Source organism: Etheostoma spectabile, chromosome 6 (assembly GCF_008692095.1).
Source record: "Etheostoma spectabile isolate EspeVRDwgs_2016 chromosome 6, UIUC_Espe_1.0, whole genome shotgun sequence".
Taxonomy (NCBI): domain Eukaryota; kingdom Metazoa; phylum Chordata; class Actinopteri; order Perciformes; family Percidae; genus Etheostoma; species Etheostoma spectabile.
Genome location: NC_045738.1, coordinates 28050617 through 28066872, shown reverse-complemented (window position 1 = coordinate 28066872; position 16256 = coordinate 28050617). Strand labels below are relative to the sequence as shown.

The window sequence follows — 16256 nt, the reverse complement described above, 5'->3', positions numbered from 1 at the left end:
GAGAGAGAGAGAGAGAGAGAAGACGGTGCGCACATACATGTACGTGCGCGCGCACGTGTCAAAACACGCGCACTTCCACGTTGTTTGTCTTTTAAGGAAAACAAATAATAAAGAAACACAAAACTGAGGGCTCTGTCTTATATGGTGTTGTTGGAATTTTGACTTTAAATAGTAGACTATATTAGATAGATAGATAGATAGATAGATAGATAGATAGATAGATAGATAGATAGATAGATAGATAGATAGATTTTTATTTATTGACACACAGCACATATACAGAATATACATGAAAGAATAGGATGCAATGTACATGAAATAATAACTAGGATAGAATACAAGAGCAAGTGGGGTATAAAAACTTTACACCCTACTTAACTCGTATTAATAAAGATAATAATAAACCCGCATTCGGGATGTCTATGAGTCGTATCTAACACTCAGTGATCAAGTGTTAAAAAGTTTTATTGGCTGATTGGCTGGCTGACTGACACACAAACACACACACACACACACACACACACACACACACACACACAAACACACACACCGTGCTATTCCTCTTGTTGTTTGTGTGTACTAGGCTACTTTGGCAAGTTTGGTGTTTCTCAACTTTAAATGCATTTCTGTGTTCTGTGTGCACTAGGTGATTATGGGGATTGTAGTCTGTCCGGTATTCTATCAGTATTCTAGTATTTATGTTTTACAAACTCCGTGTGGATAGGATCATCAACTCCCCCCCCCCCCTCTCTTTTGATATTGTCTTTCTGTGGTGTGCTGTTTTTCTCTCCGGTTGTGTAAAGATACAGTGTTTTCTTCTGTGTGAGCCAACACACAGAAAGAGGAAGAGATAGAGAGAGGAGGGAGGGAGGGAGGGAGGGAGGCAGGCAGAGACAGAGTGTTGTGTTGCAGACAGGATTACATGGTCTCCCCTATGTCCGATTTCAGACGTTATGCTAAACATTTCATCTACAGCCCGCAGCCCTCGCTCTGTGGTTATACTAGTGAGTACAACACAGCACAGCAAGAAATGATCTTACTTTCCCAAATTGACTGTTAGATAACAAATAGTTCTAAAAAGTGCCACCTGTTCTCCAACCCATAAAAAGGAAAGGTGTGTTTAATGTAGTCTGTGTAGCTTTAGGGAAAATGGAAATGAACGCTTCTCTGAACATTGAATTCATTTCTGTGTAATGGCAGTATCGGCAGACTTTTTGTTTTTCCTTCTGGGAAAAACCACAATGTGGGCGAATTTATTTTTTTCTTTCTTAGATGATTATGTCATGCAAGGATCCAAACACTGTCATGTCTGAGATCACTTGTTGAGCATTGTTAAGCGAGGCACGAGAGGAACGCAACCCTATGTTTAAATGTGACATATCAGTTGACTAATGCAAACGGGATTCATGTCGAACCTCGCTTCCTCTGCAGTCGCAAAATGTGATGTTATTTTTTTGGGAAGAGATGCTTCATATACACAACTGGATCCGTTGGGAGCTCACGCGGGACTTGAGTGGGGCTTTTTGTATTTGCTCGCCGTCCGCCCTTGTGTGTCTTTTCATAAAATTAATAAATGCTCCATACACTTGGCTTTTGTCAATAGGACTGTTTGTCTTTAGTAGGCAGTTTGTGTGCTTACTCCCCCCCCCCCACCCCCTTTCCTATCGTGTCAAACTTTCAACTCTACCACGACTGTTTGTCTTTCCAAAGCACTGACTTTTCACCCCCCTCCACCCCCCCACCACACACACACACACTTTCTCCCCCTGTATCTGTAGGAGTAAAATTAGCAAATTCATTTTTTTTCCCCCTAATCTTCTCCATTCAAAGTGTGGAAGTGTTTTATTGGTGTGGTGAGGAACAATGAGGACAAGGCAGGGCTTTGTGGTGACAGAAATGCATTTTTAACCCATGCGAATGAATGGCGCCTCACATTCCACAGCAGCAGGCCCTTTGCTGAATGGCAGCACTAACTCGGCTGTTTTCATTACTCATTGCTGCCTTGTGCCTTTTCACCATAGTCTTATACCTTCATCAAGTGAGAGCGGGCTTCAACACTACACAGACTGTAAGATGAGATGTATTTTCAGGTAACATCACTGAGCTGTGTACTTGTTATGCTGCCCCCCCCCCCCATTCAGCAGGTAATAATACAGCTGCTATAATCAATCAAATGACGGTGTGTAATGTGAAAAGTGTTGCTCAAAGTGATCAACGCACAGGGAATTTTCACATAACCTGCCTCTATGATATTTATAGAGACTGTTAGCATATTGTTTGTTATTGTTTTCTGGCAACGTCACTGTCAAGAAAGTATAGCGGACACAGATGTCCATTTAGCAGAAATAAGCAGGACTTGGTGTAGACCACAACAGAGCTAAAAAAAAAAAAGAAAGAATATTGGATTTACATTCATCAGGTGGCCAGAAAGACAACCCTGGATTCATGCTAAAATGGATTGTGCTGGACATGTTAATGAGCCACTGTTTGTTGTTTCTACCTAATACTATGTCAATGGTGTGGTTACAGCTTGCTTTTGCTGCCCCTAAGTGGCCAAGACATCACTCAAAGCAGGTTCACAGTAAGGATAGCACGCTGATGTTTTTACGATGAGATTTGCATTTACTCTTGCTATCAGGTGCATATCCTTTTTTTGTTGTTGTTTTTTTTACTGTAATACTGACAAGGGTTGGCATCGACCAAGGCCTCTGTGGTTTCCAGACACCTTGTGGAATTCCCGCTAGTTGGTTCATGCATACTTATGTCTTAGATTGAATCAATTCAGTCTCTTTTAAAGTGTAATTGCTACCCTGCTTTCATTGCCTCTACTTCTTCATCTCTGTCCAAACTGCTCGCGTTAATGTCGTGTGGCTTTGAACTAGAATGACAATGGAAAAAGGAGACAACTAGTCACAAGACAGTCAGTTAGGTTGAAGTCCTATGCAGTCGTATGCGTCCAGTTCTTCCTGTTTGTTGCCTCAACTCTTCCTTCTAATTAGATTCTATCAGTCCTTGCTACTTCAAAGCAAATATCTGACTTCACAGGTTCAAATAGCTCTCTGTGGCACACTGAGATTAGATTATGGAGAGAGGCAGCAAACAACAAATGCAAACCCAATTTGTTAACTGTTCCTTTTTTTTTGGTGGCGTAGGGGGAAGGGGGTGTGGGGGGGGGGTATTGAGGGGGTTAACAAAAAAATGAGAATACGCTGAGGTCTAGTGTCTGTTCTGTGGTGACGGCATTGATTCCCTGCCGCATGGTGGGGGTTTCCACTCTGAAAGGGCAATCTCTCTGTGTCAGCCTAGAAACACCACCTCCTGGATTAAATTAAAAATGAGCCCTCCATGGGAAACCTATCGATTACCGCCGAGAGATAATCAGAAAGAATTTATATTTCCCTGCGACTGTCATCCTACACATCCTCTTTTGCACATTGCCCATTCTATGGAAAATGTAGTCAACAGGTGGGTAGCTAATCCCTTTATTTGGGTCAGACCTGCAGCCTCCCCACCCAAAAGGATCAATAGAGTCTTTGCCAAGCCAAGCAGCACTGTCCAGGTAGTGAACTTTGGGGACTGTTAAGAGAGCTGTCTTAAAATAGACTCCAAAGAAAATGATGTAGGAACCGGAGGATTAAGATAGGAGGGGGGATAGAGTTGGTGGGGGGTAGGGGAGGGGATTTAGGCACTGGGCCTTTTTAGCGTTCGCCCATGGTGGTGGTGGGTGGGGGGGGTTGGGTTCAACTGTTGCGCGTACTGATATGTTTTTCATTCATGCAGCTGGTAGTTGATATTTGAGACAGCATGCCACCATGGGACTCAGAAACTCCCCAGTAAAAGCCAGACTACATGGATAGTTTTAGGCGTGAAGTAGACCTGAATCAAACTTTTATCAAATGCAAACTGTCAAACACATCACACTGTGCATATATACAGGATATATACATGTGAATGGGGCAGTTCATTCATACACAATGCCTGTGGCGGAGCATCGCGTTTTGAAAAAAGGGGCTGTTATTGCAGTCCCACGGCTGTGCTGAAACGCTTCTCTTGACAAATCCTCTGAAAGACATTGAATTTGTTAGAATGCAGACGGAGATGTTCTGAAATGGAATCAAGTCAGTAAGGTGGAAAAGACGACTTCACAATTTAGTTTACTGGAATTATTTACTGTAATATAGCTTCCCACTGATAGTTCAGGGTAACTAATGAAAAGATGACAGTCTTATTTGTTTATACACGTCCTGTCATAAACCAAAGGAACAACAGCTTAATGGAATTGTGGAAACAACCCACGCTTATCATTATGCTGTGTTCAAGGCAACCCGTAACCCGTGTTATCACAGCCTTCTACCCGTGACAGTGCCTTGGAACGGCAGTCAAACCCGTAACTTACTATCCGGGAACTCGTACCAGATTTGTGACAGTTTTTGACGTCACACACACATTAACAACAATGGCGACCCCTGTTGATGCTGTACAGACGCCGGTGATTACCGGTGGGAAATAGAAAGAAATAGACATAAATAGGCAACGTAAAGTAATTTTGCACAGCTAGTGCTGTATAACGTCAATGTTAGGTAGCAGCTAGCTAACGCTAGCTAGAAGGGTTTGTGGTGACGTTGCCTGGAACACTACCAAGTTGTGAGTTGTGACTTGAAGTGGTAAAAAACCGCTAAAAACCTTTTTCTGGAACGCTGCATGTTTTACATTTACCATTTTTCCCAATATACATTGCAAAAGGCGATACATATTATTTTATAATTGACAGCTTAATCCAAAACAATTAAGAAAACACAAGTTATAATCAGTATAAATAGAGCCTGCACACAATACAGTCCAGGCTGAATGTTTGAAGTAGGAACAAAGGGTACACCTGCGTTGAATCCCAGTTATTAACATGGCCGTGTTTATAGGAGACATTTGAAGCATAATTCCTAAGCAAAATTCCTGAATATTTCAGTGATGAAAGAAGATAATTGCAGTTTCTGTAAATGCTAGTGAGTTAGTTAGTGAGTAAAAACAACACACACTTCTCTGATTGAAATTATGTGTTTAAAAAATTCTTTTAAAAGTAACAACTAATAAAAACCTTTGAGTTGTGACCAACACCAACATGTTGATGTGAAGCTATTCTAAAAGATTAAATAATAGGGAAGCAGTGTTAGACTTTGGAGAATGACTTTTGGGGTTTGTGTTAAAGCCGTCTGTCTCACACACGCATCACACTGACAACGTGTGTGGTCAGCCTGCTACTACTACCACCACTACTACTAGAAGTTGTACTTATAGATAACAATGTCATCAGCATTTAAATCAGAGTTGGACCACACTTATTGGTAACTCTGTTTGCAGTAACTGAGTCCAGTGGCGGCAGCCCGGGCCTGCAGGGATGTGAGCAGCTTTAGTTCTCCTCGTCAGTTCAGAGATTCCATCAGTTGAACTGAACAGGATGTGTGTTTTTTTTTATTTTTTTTTTACAAAAAGTAGAAACCCACTTCAGTTCAAATGGAAGCCCGTTTACTACATTACAAGCTGCCTTATCCATCTCTGGCACTCATGTTGATTTCCCATCTTACACATTATTGATGATCCAATGAAACAGCAATCACGATCACACAACACCAAGCTGAATGTGCTGGATTCATTAGCAGTGCTTATCAGGTTTTGATCTGACATATAGCAATCATAGTTAATAGATTTCAGCCTGCGCCTGTGAACCCAGCGTTTGGCATCGTTGCTGTGATTGCGGTGGGATTAAAGAAGAGAAATAAGCTTAGCTGGGAGAAATAGCCCAGAGAACCACGTGGCTGTGATCAGGGATTGAGAGAGAGAGAGAGAGAGAGAGAGAGAGAGAGAGAGAGAGAGAGAGAGAGCGGTCGGGGGAAGGAACGGGGCTCTTTGTCCAGCCCAGATGTCACCGAAGTAGACTACCATTATTGTGATCCACTGCTTCTCACACACACACACACACACACACACACACACACACACACACACACACACACACACACACACACACACACACACACACACAACACACACACCACCACACACACAACACACACACACACACAAACACACACACACACACACACACACACACACACACACCACATGCACTCATGCCTTAATTAGGGAGCATTTAAAAACAATACTGTCAATGCTGTTACAGAAACGCCTTTATAGCAATGATTCACCCTTTATTTTATAAACTAGATGTTTCAGTACATATCTTTTTTTTTTAAACTAGGATCACACAATGCACTTTGATTGATGAACCATGAGTTAGTCATGTAATATAGATCAGTTGGAGGATATTTGTGATCTATTTTCCACAATGCAACGTATCCAGCTTGTGGTGTCTCTGCATTCCTTGTACCTCGTCTCTCTAGTCCATTTATCTCTCTGGCAGACTGTGGCCTTCCCTTTGATGGGCTACTCCACGACACAAACTCTGTATGTAGGTTTTTGCAAAGGGTGACGGCCGGGCTGAGTAGGGAGGGGACATGGCACCCAAACTTAATCCAAACTCACAGCAGCACAGAGGGCATTAAGGGTGGGTGGGGGTTGGGTGAACTGGTTCCTAAGTAGATAGGCTCCTTTTTAGCATTCACCGCTCCAGCCAGTCAATAAACACACTCTAAATTGAAATGAAAAAGTCTACCAAAAAATTAAATAAGTCTTCAATCATACAAATGTAGGTTCTTTTTATGGTTATTTCCTAGGAAATAAATAATCTGAAGCACAGGAAGTGTTGCTTTGTTTGCAGTTGTTTTAGAACAAAGAGAATAAGTGGTAAGCGTAGGCGATGGCGGTGGCCAGTGTGGCTGTGCAGACAAAGTAAGGAGTGTCACCCATGGGAGCCCAACTTCATGAACAGAATATTGCAAGATTTGATTTATTTCTGGGAAGGGAGCAAAAATATGACAGCGATGAGCATTAAGAACTTAAGTTGGAAACAAAATAAAGACAAACAAACGTATGTATGGAGTATGGAGGACCACTTTAAAGATATATGCAAAGATTTGCAGTCATATCTGTCTCACTTTAGTTTCACTTTAATGACATATGTAACTGTAACTGCTAACTGCTCCACCCCATTACACACACACACACACATACACACACACACACACACACACACACACACACACACACACACACACACACACACACACACACGTCTAATCTCACTCAAGGAACTACCATTGTTACTCCCTTTATGAAAACAACTTTAGAGACAACAAGCCTTTTACCCTAAACCGTATCCACCTCAATTGGCCCACATTCACTGTATTGTTAGCATCATCTATTAGTCCGGAAAAGTATTTTCTCTTTTTTGAGTCTGAGAGAATGGATGAAGAGGAGATGGAGAGTGGATGTAGTCAGTGCAGATTGAAGGCCAGTGATGTTGGATGTCTGACCAATTTAGGGAAACAAGCTGGAAAAGTCTCCAGGCTACTGCAGCTAATCATTCAGCCCACAGAAAAACTGATCGTTAGGCGCTGATGTCAGCCTAACCTTGCCGGGATGCGTTTGTGTGCATGCACGTGTGTGTGTGTGTGTGTGTGTGTATGGTAAAGGAGGGGTACAGAGGGATGGAAGTTTGACTTAGTTCGGACTTAATCCTATCAAAGATGCTGTTCTGATTATTGTAGAGGAGAATGACATGATTCATTTTCTCAATTATGGGATTACAACATCAAAAACACAACAATTGATATACTCTGAAAGAACAATGAATAAAAGCGAAGGCAGTGCTTTTTAAATGAACAGGAGATCTGTACAACGCTATTATTGACATGCATGCATGTCACTATCGGTCAGCCTTTTACTGTGGGAAATGAGGTAGGGCAGGCCCACTTATATGGAAACAGAGGGAGCAGTTTGACTTAAAACTGTTAGCTGTGTCAAAATGAGTCAAAAAATGAACAATAGTAATAAGTGACCTTATTTGGGCAATGTAAAAGCTTTATTATAAGCCAAATGGAAATCCAATTTCCAATAATAGATAGCGATAGTGATACCGTGACTTTTTCTCCCTTTGTGGTTATACCTAATGTGCTACTCTGTAGTGAAGGGATTGAACAGGCGTTAGGAGACAGGGTCTAGGAAGTGGTAGTAGAAATGTGAAGGGGCCAAGCAGGCTTCAGGGTCACTGAGGACAGAGGTGAGGAGGAGGAGGAGGAGGAAGAGGGTGGCCCGGGAGCTAATGAGCTCACCCCAAATCCACATATGGATCAGAGACACAGTTTAACTCCACGCAGCGCCGGCTGCGGACCATGTGCATCTATCATCTATTCTGAGGGTTTCTATTCAGCAAGGACAAACAAGTTCAAGGCTACTCTTCTTCATTTTCCATTCATCTATCTCCCAATCATATTTATTACATTTTTTATTCAAAGAATGCCTGTTACAGACAAAAATAGCACGAATACTCTCCTCTCAATCACTGACTTAAGTGTTGTTATGACTGTGAGTGATTACATTATGCTCTCTCAAGCGAGACCCTCGTTGTAGCCCGTGCTTTTGTAAACGTTGGAAAATCAGATTGTAAAGATAATTTCGTCTTCTCGCCGAGATGGCTTTCTGGTCGACATAATGCATGTATTACATGATATTAAAGGGAAAGTGAAAAGTTGTTAAAAAAACTGTATAAAGCCTTTTGTGGCTCCAAAAAGAGGTGCACAATGTCTGATTGATTGTGATAAAATATTGTTGTATCTGATTGCAGGCTGACGTTGGAGACGTTAGTCACCTGTGAGATACAGGTGGGATTGCTGTGGTTTGTGCTTGAAGTCACACTATTTCTAGCTACAGAAGCTCATTGTCTCATAATTGGCGTGTCAATGTTTAGCAATAAAGAACTTAATTGACTTAAATGAATGCATTTTCAGTGGTTAATCCATCCATCGACCCATTTTATGCTGCGTATCTGGGTCCAGGTCGCGTTCATTTAAATAATTATATCACTCAGAGTTATTGTTATGTACTGCTGTGAAGTACTGAAAAAATTTGATAAGATAGTACATACATCATTTGTTGCCTTGTCATCCTTACAGGTTTTCCACCATACTTGGCTGGGATGATCATGAAACAGCCAGGTATTAAATTAGGTTTGGATGTTGTGTTTGAAAAGTCTTCAATCTGTTCCGCATCAAAGTGGAACTCAGTTACTGTATTTAGTGTGTAGAGAGAATATGGGAGTCCAAACCTCAAGTGATTGCTTGTTATATCCGGTGTATGTACCCTGGTAATAAGAGCAGAAACAACAGACCACGTCTGAATTTGTGCTCCTACTTTGTGTTTTCTGGGCCGCTGCTTGCTACCTACCTCAGTTCCCAGCTGCCTCTCTATCCGTCTATTGCTTCGGGGCCTTGCAGTCAACTACACAGGGAAGAAGAGACCAAAGACAGGGAGCTTTTTAGTATCCCCTCCCACCTTTCCACCACCACCACCACCACAACACACACAGCCCCAGCGCCCCACATCCACCACCAGCAGCAGCAGCAGCACCACCACCACCTTTTTTCCATTGGCTCTTGATGTTTTCTAAAGAATCTCCCAGCACACTCACACCCTCCCTTCAGCTATCCCCCTGGCCTCAGTGCCCTGTTCCCACATTGTATCCAGATGTGAGGATAGTTGAGGGGAGGAAGGTAGGGGCCCCCGGTAGTGCCCCCTTCACCCCCTCCACCCCTTGCCCCAAACACCATCTCAGCTAAACACATCCCACGACTGGAGGTTTTTCAATATACCAGCCTTTGAATGAGTGAGACCTGGAGAGTAGATATCCCACTTTAATCACATTCGCACACATGCAACATTCAATTCAATATCAGAAAAGGGTTTATTGCCCCAGTAAATTACATATGTAATAAATGAATCAATAAATAAGAAATAACCAATAAATACCGAAACAAATATATACAAAATTGCTGTTTAGCTTAAGAAAAAGGAGACTGAGTGGGTTGAATGCAGAATGCAAAAAACATATAGTTTGTGCAATGGGCAGATGCTGTGGAACTCTATTTAAAGATCATATCTGCTAATCCCATCAGATTATACCTGACCAACTCCACAAAATCACCCAATTAATAGTCTTAAATTTCGTCACAGGAGCCCGTCTTCCCTAAAAACCAAACCCCAGTGAGTCGCATAGTGAAATCAGACTCATTTATGGAGTCTTGACCTAATACATAGTCTCAAACAGAGGGTCGGGTGGGGGTACAGCCTCAACATGGCTGTGACTCCTCATGAAGAAAAGGAGCTGACAAATGGAAGTTAAAAAACAACATATCTGCATATTTATACCCGTTATCATTCGCATCTAATTGAGATCACCTTAAACTGTACATCACCCCCAGACTACAGATGCTATGGGCGCACCACTCTAATGTTGCCGGTTGAAGCTGGCTGCTGCACATATTCCGATATGACTACTTGTACATGCATATTGATTTTCAAAACTAGGTTTGAGCCTGGAGTCCCACAAGCATTTGGTATGCTTAGGTCTAAATACCTGGACAGCAGGCTCCACAGGCATCATTGTCCCAGATACAGTAGATCTGAGGTAGATGTTTGTGTATGTATTAGTATTTAGTAGCTGGTGCTGCCAGCTCTTTAACTGAAGCAACAGAGAATTGTGTGCCAATTTTTTCATTCGTAAACCTGTTAGAGCAATTCTAATAGTCAGCGTGGAAAAGCCCCTGAAACAGCATTTATACACAACACATCCTCATACTTTAACAACAGCCTTTCATACACAACACATCTTCATACCTCAACGACGTAAGTTCATACACAACACATCCTCCTACCTCAATGACATCATTTCATACACAACACATCCTCATACCTCAACAACATCATTTCATACGCAACACATCCTCATACCTCAACAACATCATTTCATACGCAACACATCCTCATACCTCAATGACATCATTTCATACACAACACATCCTCATACCTCAATGACATCATTTCATACACAACACATCCTCATACCTCAATGACATAATTTCATACACAACACATCTTCATACTTCAACAACATCATTTCATACGCAACCCATACTCATACTTTAACAACAACATTTCATACCCAACACATCCTCCTACCACAATGACATCATTTCACGTAGCAGTTTGTAACCAGTTGAAAACGTTGTTAAGCGTAACTAGTTTAGGGAAGAAAAATCCTTAGGGTTGGTGAAACATCAGGGTTTGGGTTCAAATGAGTCACATAAAACTACTAAAATAAGGACGTAACGTGACGGACTAATGCTGTTTTTCCATTACATGGTACCTGCTCAACTTGCCTTGACTCTACTTGCTTTTTTTGGTTTTCCATTACAAAAAAAAGACCCTGGTACCTGCTAACAGGTACTTTTATTTAGTATCACCTCCAGCCGAGGTTCCAAGCGATACCAAAAGGTAAGGTGAAAACCTGCAGACTGCTGATTGGTCGGAGAGAATCCTCACTAATCACTGAGTCATCATTGCTAGCGATTGACGGGGATGCCCTGAGCAAACGTGTTCAGGACATCCCTTAGTAGTTTAGCCAGCGTTTTTTTTTTTTTTTTGTGCGGCCTCCAGCTTCTTTTGAAACTAAATGTGTCTTCTGGCTATGGCAAACAGCCACATGCCGAGAATCAAAAACAACACACCCTCGATTCTGTGTGTGTGTCGTGTAAGGTCACGGCAGTTTCCTGCGGCGTCGCTATGACAGTCGAGTAGGGCTGGTACTGTCAGTGGGTAAGCGCCATAAGGTCCATAAAACTTGTTCGACGCTTATTTTGGCACTCTACTTCACCTCACTATCACATCTGCACTGTGATAATTACTACAGCCTTGTGAGTCCGCCGCCTAACAAGGAATGTAATTTTTGGTCGCACAATTGACCAATGTGGTCATTTTCTGGGCAAGGACGGGCTGCTCACACTATGCTTTTATACCAAAACAAGTTCTACTACTAATAGTGTGGGACCAATTAAAAGTATCCCATTAGAAGTGTGGCATTCATTCATTCTACAATACATATGTAATGAATTAAGCTGCATCATACCAACAATATCAGATGCAGTACCTAACAGTGTGTCTGAATGGCAATAAAGGGCCATTGTCATCTTACTATGACAGTCCATCTCTTGTGTATACTGTATGACACAGGTTCAGCTCATAATTGCTGCTTGATACCATATTTACAGTGGAGCTCCCTCTGATCCTTTCATACCATTGTCTGGACATCTTGAACCGTAGGTTCTTTTCTTTTCTTATGCAACAGTTATTCTGTATGCATATATTTGTTTTTCTGTATTTAGTGTGTATTCCATATTAATGTTTAATATGTTTTTGTGTTTATGTAAGGACCTTTCACCATGGCAAATTCCACATAAGTGCACTTATTGTGGCAATAAAACCTTTTTTGGATACCGATGTAATCACAGTATTGATTGCTGCCACCATCTCTCTGTTCTTTCTTGGTTAGCTAAAGCTTTGTGTTTTCAGTTCGTACCCATGGCACTGTTGGGTTTGCTTATGTTACATATTCATACAAATACATGCAAGTTAACCTGAAGAATCTCTCTCTCTCTTCGTGAGTGTGTGTGTGTGTGTGTGTGTGTGTCTAGGAGTGAGTTGTCTCCATTTTTAGTATCCCATCCTGCAGTCTTTGAGTCGGGGCTGGGCACAGTGTGTTGTGTAAAGCTGGTCCACTGGTGCGATGTGGAGAAAATGACAGTGTTCGTAATCCTCTGTTTGTCCCTTCTTTCTTGAGTAACCGACCTGATGCTTCTTTAGCGTTGCCAGATTGGCTGGCTTAATGGCTGTTTTTGCTGCCTGGCTGATGCAGGTAACTCCCGTTGGAAGTGTCTGAGCTCTCTGGGGAAAAGCTGCGTAAACATGACTGCGTGATGCAACGTTCGCTTTCTCCTGTATAACCCTTGGCTGCTCCTCTGAATTAACAGTTCAACGTTAAGTGGAGTGCAGAGTGGAGCTGATATTCTGTGACGTCATGCACAATTTTAAAAAGGAATGAAATGCTTCAACACAAAAATCTACAATCTACATTAAATTAGATGTCTCCAACTTTCATTCTTTTCAAAATGCATTTATAAATATAAACATAAACTATTTCCAGTGCTAAGAGTGGGTTTTTGAAAGAGTGCAGACGTTGTTGCATCATATATACAAACTGCATTCAAATAATGGAAAACACATATCTCCTGTTAGTCCAAATATATAGAGCTGGAGAGAGAGGCAGGCTCACAGCCAGCCTGCCTTGTACTCTACAGTTTGTCCTCAATATGCGAGTCAGTCCCAGACTCCCCATTAGTAATTGATTATTGGTGTCTAACACAGAGCAACTACACAGGCTTGGTACTACACTGTAGCCTACATGTCATGAAGCTAATTTACACAATATGATATGTTACTGGGGATATGTTACCTATGGAGGAAACTGGCCTTTGTTTAAATTAAAAGAAAAAGTTGTCACTTGACAGCAATTTGTTCCCATTAATATCCCACGGCCATTGTGTAGCCCATTACCAGACAGATTGTCATTCATGCCAGTGTAGGTTTTCCATAATTCTGGATAAGTCTGTTCCATAATTGAGCTTTCAATCCCACACCTTATTTTTTGCTGTATTTACATTACATATATTACAGGAAAACAATTTGCAAGTATGCCATTTATGTAGGTGTGTTGGTTGTTTGGCAAATTTTTCAAGGAGGCATTTCACACCCCAGCAGATGTCATTTCTAGTAGCCGCCTTTTATGAAACTGGCATTTCCAGTCAAACCTCAGCCATTAAAGACATTAGGGCTATTCTTTTTTTTTTTTTTACTGGTGATTAGGCACGGCGGTTGGACCTGCCAACTCTTTAGTGGGAGATTTCTTTGATTTTGAATAGTTTTTTAAAGTGAAACATCTGTCAAAAGTCAAAAACTCACCGTTTCCCACACACAACCACCGACCCTGCACAAACACACCTACACACAAACCTGACGCACATGCACACACACACACACACGCACACACACATATTGTTGCACACTGTACAGTGTGGGTTGATTGGGGGGGTTAATGTGTAACTATACTAGCAGATTGTAGTAGGACTATTGGATGAATGTTGAGAAAGTAGATTCTGGCCAATTTCCTGTGCTGTGGTTGCACTGCAAATACTATCTGTCATAATAAGCCACGTAGTTTGGTATTGAGTGATTCAATCAGGCTTCCGCAAAGAAAGAGTGAGAAAACACCAGACGGAGTCTTATAACCAGAAAGACACATTTGTTATCCGTACCCATCTTTTCATCAGACAGTGGTGATCAATAGTCCCGGGAAGAAAAAAAAACAACTGCTCCTGTATGATGGACATTTTCTGCAGTGTGCAGCCCACAGCCTGCATTTCCCTCTCTTGTTTTGCTCTCTGTCTGCCTAGATCTCTCACATCTCCCTCTCAGTCAGCTCCCATTATCCCAATCTATCTCCTGCCGTGACTTTACATCACTATTTACCACTTATCTTCCCTCCCTCTCATTATTTGCTCTGCCTTTTCTACTCTCCTTGACATACATCTCTCTCCCTCCTCTCTCTTCAGACACCGCGTTGTTTTCCTCAGTATTAGTTTAGAGGGTTTTTTTCCCCCACTGGGTGGGTTAACAAGCCCGGCATGATTTCATCAATGGGAATCAGTCAGCCTGATAAGACGTGACCCAGATGGGATCTCCGGCTCTTTTTATACAGCCATCTATCAAGACCACGTAGCCAACATACTCGCTCTCATTCGGTAATGCCTGTCAGCCTTTGTATGACAGAAATGTGTCATGGAGCTTCAGTGCGCTCTCTAGAAAAACTCTGTGTCGCGTATAAAAGACTAAGGACGTTTGTTATTCTCATCTAGCAGCCCCGAGTTCCTGTGTGGTGCTTATTGTTTGTTTTTTTTATAATTATTTTTGGCTTTGTAATCCTTGGCTGATGTTTCAGCTCACACACAAACAAAAAAAAAACTCTCAGAAGATACCTGAAGGGTCTTATGATGGTCAATGATGTGTTTTTGTTACTTTATTGAACTTTTTGGGTATATATGAATTACTTTCATATTCCTATAATAATCACATGCAAATTGAAAGTAGGACACCAGAGATGGAAAAAGTACTCACTTCCCGTACTCAAGTAGAAGTACAGATAACTGTGTTAAAAATACTCTATTGAAAGTAGAAGTACTAATTTAACTTCTTTACTAAAGTAAAAGTAACAAAGTAGAGGCTTGGAAATTTACTTAAAGTGTAAAATTAAAAGTAGCCGTGAGAATGACAAAGCTACCTGGACCAGACCGATGTTACCAGAGAGCACACTGAGAAACTACAGTGGACATGGAAAAAAAGGCTCTTTATTCTTTATATGCTACATTTTAAATGGCTGTCTGCCAAGAGGCCTAAAACATACAGCTTAATAATTGTGACAGAGACTGGGACTCAAAGTTCATAAGATTCTGACCGAGTAGCAAGATAAGAATTCAAGTGTGATTTTGCGAGAAGTCTGTGTATATTGCCATCCAATTAGATTCAATTTGGTCCTGATGATGCAAAAGTAATAACTAACTCCAGTGAAATTATTTAAAACTTAGTGAGGACTAGATGAGGACTGGATTTAAAGCTGATTCTGGTTTCCAACCAGCCCCAGGTGTGTCTGTCAAAACACGTACGGAGACAACTTCTCTCTGTTGATGCTTTATCACAATCAAGCATCAGGATAAAAACGGGGGGGGGGGGGGGGGGGGGGGGGGGGGGGGGGGGGGGTAGAAATAAAAAACATTGTAAAGGGTACCATACACAATGCATAGGAAATATATATGCTAGTGAATAATAACAATAAGCCCACTATTAATTACATTATCTTAATGAGCAAAGACATTGAATAATCGGCATTGTATCGAATCAAAAGCCAGCCAACCTAGGTAACAGGTGTAACCTAGGTAACAGGTGAAGAACACAAACAAGCTAACTTTTAAATTAAATAAACTATAGACCAATACAACAACAGGCTTAAATGAACTGACAACATAAGTTGTATGACTTACAGTTCTCAAAGTCGCTCACAATCTCAGCTGATTATCCTCCGGACAGCTAGTTTCTTTTTCTTTTCTCTTACTTTTTTCTCCGTGTGGCGTGCTCCCGCTCGCGGTGTGAGGCGCGTGTCCGCGCTATTCTCCCACATGCACTCACAATCACACCTGATAGAC

General features: G+C 41.6%; 1 protein-coding gene across 1 annotated transcript in view; it reads left to right on the top strand.

Annotated features, from left to right (window-relative positions):
• LOC116691118 (zinc finger protein 516) overlaps positions 1-16256 on the top strand; it is a 48698-nt gene that overhangs the window by 776 nt on the left and 31666 nt on the right.